Source organism: Drosophila erecta, unplaced genomic scaffold (genome assembly GCF_003286155.1).
Source record: "Drosophila erecta strain 14021-0224.00,06,07 unplaced genomic scaffold, DereRS2 tig00000975-arrow-arrow-pilon, whole genome shotgun sequence".
Taxonomy (NCBI): domain Eukaryota; kingdom Metazoa; phylum Arthropoda; class Insecta; order Diptera; family Drosophilidae; genus Drosophila; species Drosophila erecta.
The window spans coordinates 270,304-276,022 of record NW_020825285.1 but is presented as its reverse complement, the minus strand read 5'-3'; positions in this window follow the sequence as shown (position 1 = coordinate 276,022).

Genomic DNA, 5,719 nt, shown 5'->3' with positions numbered 1-5,719 from the left:
TTGGGGCTCAGCATGAACTATGCGCTGACTCCACTTATATTTTTGAATAACCCTCTTAACAAGTAGATTTTACGTGACCTTCATAGGCAATCATAGCCACTGCCACTAACCACTATCCATATATTTTTGAAACAAAATTTATAGAATTAATAAATATGCTTTGAGCGTTATAAGAAGAAAACATTTGAAATTTTATATATTATAATATTATTATACCCGATACTCGTAGACTAAAAGGGTATGCTAGATTCGTTAAAAAGTACGTAACACGCAGAAGGAAACGTTTCCGACCATATAAAGTATATACATATAATCTTTATCAGGATCAATAGCCGAGTCGATCTGGCCATGTCCGTCTGTCCGTCCGTCTGTCCGTATAAACGCCTCCATCTCCAACTACAAAAGCTAGAATGTTCAGATTAAGCATGCAGACTCCAGTGACATATGTAGACGCAGCGCAAGTGTGTCCAAATGTTGCCACAACCACTCTAACGCCCCAAAACTGCCACACCCACACTTTTGAAAAATGTTGGGCTTTCTTAATTTTTGTATATATCCTGTAAATTTCTAAAAGTTTGCCCAAAAGCTTTTTGCCACGCCCACTCTAACGCCCACAAACCACACAAAACTGTCACGCCTACATTTTTGAAAAAAATTTAAAATTTTGTTTTCATATTTTAATTTTGTTCGCAAATATTACCGTCACTCCAGAAAATTTTGAAATTTTTCATTCGCACTGCCACTAGCTGAGTAACGGGTACCCGATAGTCGGGGAACTCGACTACAGCATTGTATCTTGTTCTTATTTTACTATACAAAATTTCAAATTGTTTGTATATATAGATTTTAAATTTTATTTCATATTCAACTGGAATGCGTCGCCAACTCAGGTGAAATTCTTTTAAGTAAAGTTCCTAACGCGTAATTTTTAAAGCTCCTAGCATGCGAGTCAAAATCCTCACCCCCTGGGTCCAAATCGGCACAGTTATTGACATAATTAAAAAGTGTCAGAGTCGTCTATGACTTCAATTACACAGGCGGGCCTCTCGACCGTTTCATAAATGAGAATGCTCGTCATTAACAGGCCCCCTCCTGATCCCTACTTTCAGATTCTTGTTAATGAATTGCGAACAAACTATCTGCGCAAAAAAGCGGGAGGTGGGGAGAGTCTGGCAACTGGGTCACTGCCTTATGAGTAAATATGTAAAGAGAGAGAGAGAGGGAAACACCACCGAGAGCTAGACGGAAAAGCGGGATGGCTGGCAACGGAGACGAGTGGATTGAATGATTTATTTTTGACAGGTTTTTAACTTGAAATTAAAACGGTAAATCAATTTTTGACAGCGGAGGCTGCGACAAAGCTGCCAACAGCTCTTTTGCTAATGATGCTACCAACACCAGCACCACCGTGTGTGTGAGTCCGTGTCCGTGTCTTTTGAGTGGCGTTTGACTGTACCGAAATAAAGCGACAACTTTATGCCAGAGCGTGATGGAATGAGAGGAGTGTTCGAGACGAGTGCTAACAGTTGGCGACAGTCGCTGCCGAAAAAGAAAGAAACTGTCGCGACAGTCTCTGTCTCCGGAACCGGGTAGCTCTTGTCCTTGTCGCTTGGGATAGATGACATCTTGACTGATATGCTTTATGGCAGTGGTGTGGCCTGACAAAATAAATAAGTTCACTCAGCGTTAAGCAAATGATAGGTCAGTGAAAGAGGCGCACTTGATATGGATATTTACATAAATGATTCTCTGCCCCCTACCTACATTTTGGCCCGTTTAATACGCTGGCATCAAGGCCATAAATTGTCTGACGCTTAATTCTCTGTCAACCGAACTGTAATAAATTAATATAAATTTCTTGTCAACCAGCTGCGAAAAAAGAATTGAGCAGACAAGGGCCAAAGAACTGCAGGAACAGTTCTATACATTTTTGTTCTTGCATCTGTAATGCCAGATTTTGAAGACAATGAAGTCCAAGTTGACAAAAGAGAAAACGATATTGCACGCAATCGATTACTAGTTATACTCGTAATTATACCCGTTACTCCTAGAGTAAAAGGGTATACTAGAATCGTTGAAAAGTATGTAACAGGCAGAAGGAAGCGTCTCCGATCATACAAAGTATATATATTCTTGAGCAGAATCAATAGCCGAGTCGATCTGGCCATGTCCGTCTCTCCGTATGAACGCCTCGATCTCACCAACTACAAAAGTTAGAATGTTGAGATTAAGCATGCAGCTTCCAGAGACTTAGACGTAGCGCAAGTTTGTTTCCAATGTTGCCACGCCCACTCCATTAGGCGTCCAAAACTGTCACGCCCACACTTTTGAAACGTATTTTTTCATTTTTAAATATATTTTGTACATTTCTATAGATTTGCCAAAAAACTTTTTGCCACGCCCACTCCAACGCCCACAAGCCGCCCAAAACTGTCACGCTCACATTTTTGAAAAATGTTTGGATATTTTTTAATTTTTTTATTAGTCTTGTAATTTTCTATTGATTTGCAAATCTCGTTTTGCAATGCATTTGTATTTTTTATTTGAATTTTAGCGATATTCCAGAAATTCGTTCGCACTTCCACAAACTGAGTATCTGATACTCGGGGAACTCGACTTGTTGTTTTAATATTTTTTTATTTTACAAATTACAGCCTACCTATGCATTATAGACAGTCTATTATCTTCCTATGTATGTACCTTCGACCAGGGAGTGTACATATATTATAGATGTTATCAGATCATGAATTCTGAAGCTGTAGGTAAGACCCGTTCTAATAAAAGGTTAAAGCAACTATTGGGATATGAACTATAGTAAAAAAAAGAAGAAATATTTTTACTTTTACTTTATTTTTTTTGCAACTATAGTTAAAAAAAGAAGAAATACTTTTATTTGGATCTTACATAATAAATTGGGTTAATCAAGTTAATTGACAAATTATGATTTCTCAATTTAACAAATTAAAAAAAACTTGTTTGGGTATGAAAATAAGCCTTAGTTTCATTGTTCACTGACTTATCTTCTGGTGTAAACCATTACAGCCCAACTGGTTAAAGTTTTAAATTTTACTTAATACCTGTTCGGGGGCAGAGTCCATCAATAGTAAGAAGTAGAATTCCGGACGAGGGAAGTGGAAACGGAGTGTAAATCAAGAGATTGTTCACACGGTCCAGCTCGAAATGATAATTGATGCATTCAAATCGCGGTGCGAGCTGTGATTGATTATGACAGGTGTGCCCAGTCATGTGGAATCAGAAGTTGAAGTCGAAGTCGGTGCTGAAGCGAATTCCGATGTCTGCCAAAGTGATCGGACTTGATTGACAAGCAGGTCAAGTCAATCTGCGATCGGCATTAAGACTTCCGATCCGACATGGTCGTGGGGATAGTCGATAGGAATACTGGTCCGACTGGCGACAAATTTACGCCCGGTACGACAGGTTCATTAATTGATCAATTGAGGTAGAACTCCGTATCAAGCGTCTTCGTTGCGTGCGGTAGACTGCAGCTTTTGGTCGATATCGAAATGATTTATGTGTGCCGCCTTATGAAGACCCACATACACTCTAATTTGAGTATATGAACGAACATTCATATGGACATATGACGGCTTTTCATTCACGTAAGCCTGGCTTTCTAGCCTTCAGTCTCCGGCTACTGGCTGTCAATCTGTGGAATGATGCGGCAAAACTAGACGATGTATAAATACAGTCTGCCCGGGTAGGCTGCAACTTGCAAAGGCATCTCTAAAAGTATGTTTTCACTCAAATATTGTTTTCTAAAAAAAGGACGTTAATTTGTCACGTCAATTTTGTATTAACATTAATTTAAACACATGTACCACAAGGTACACACAGACGTTACTTCTAATGAAAATTAAAACAAGATAGAATACTTTGTATATAATACCGACTATCAGATATCCGTTACTCATCTAGTGGAAGTGGGAACGAGAAATTTCCACATTTTCTGGAATATCGCTAGAAATTGTGGAAAACATTAATAAAATGAAAAGACTGAAAATTTACAAGTGGTAAAGAGGTTTTTTTTTTGCAAATCTATAGAAATTTACAAGATGTATTCAAAAAATAAAAAATATCAAATAATTTTGCAAAAGTGTGGCGTGGAAGTTTTGGACGGCACATTAAAAAATATTACAACATTTTTTAAACGTGTGGGCGTCACACTTTTGGACGTTGGAGCAAAAAGGTTTTCAAACCTTTTTTTTGCAAACCTTCAAACAATTACAAGATATATACAAAAATTAACAAATTTCAAATTTTTCTTAAGTGTGGGCGTTAGAGTGGGCGTGGCAACATTTGGAAAGTTGCACTGCGTCTATGTCTCTGGAAGCTGCATGTTTAATCCCAACATTTTAGCTTTTGTAGTTCCTGAGATCGAGGCGCTCATACGGACAGACGGACGGACAGACGGACGGACAGACGGACATGGCCAGATCGACTCGGCTATTGATCCTGATCAAGAATATATATACTTTATATGATTGGAAACGCTTCCTTCTGCCTGTTGCATAATTTTCAACGAATCTAGTATACCCCTTTACTCTACGAGTAACGGGTATAATTAGTGATTATATGTTTTAGTAGCAGAAATAGGAAACAAAATAATTACATAAAAATCCACTTTTTTGAAAACATACAAAATATGTAAAATAATTTAATTGTTAATTTAATGATTTGTTGATTAGCATTTCTTTTAACAAATTGGTCTTTTGGTCTGATGCATCTTAAATGCTTGAGTGACTTATGTATAAGAGTTTCCTCTGCGTCTCCATTTTTCCGAAACGCCAAAACTCTCAGCTGTTTCTGAATTTCGTTTCATCAATTTTACATTGCATTTCTTCTGTTTCTGATGACAGCAATCCATCAAATTTTAGGGGTAGTTTTTCTTATGTATATAGCAACCCCTAAAAAGTTATTGATTGATGTGTGCGGGTAGAACAGAAGTGTATATTTTCAGGCCACGGAATAAAAGGACATGTTTTTTTTTTTTTTTTAATTTGTACAAACAATGTGTTTCTCTACTCTAGAATTTAAAAATGAAAGACAGAAGTAAATATGGGTGCCTCAATTATGCGGAATAAAATGTTGAAACCCTTTATGGACCCAAATCCAAATTTATGAGGGCCATATCGCCCCGTATCCAGTTCCTAATTACTGCACATGTGATGCGCCTCATTCCCAGCCCTGCCACTTAGTCCCGCTGAACCCGCTTGCAAAGCTTTACAACTACCATTGCTTTCAGAACGCTCCACATTCACCCACCCCTAGGAAGACATCCCCGGATTCACTGGCGATGGTCCAATCCTGAAAACCTGAAACCCCGATTCTCGGCAGCTCAACGCATTTCTGCCTGGCACTCGTCTCATGTGCGGGTGTTGCGGACATATTTATGTCGCATTTGGGAACATTTCATCCTCATAAATATTATTCATGCTCTCGTTCATTCTTTCGAGGGTTGTGGAGCTGCGGGCCCCATCCGCGCTGAACAACCCAACACCCCACGACGATTGCTGAGCTTTCAAAAGAGGAAAGGCACTAAAAGTTCGTTATTGTTGTCGACTGAGCATGTGAGGAAAATGTCGAGAAATCCATCAGATAAGTGAGAGTCCACTGTACGGATGCCTTTTCTCTCTGTTGTACCACTCTCTCGGCTTTTTGGCCCGTAAATTGTCACAGCGACAGCTTCGAGGTAAAAGCG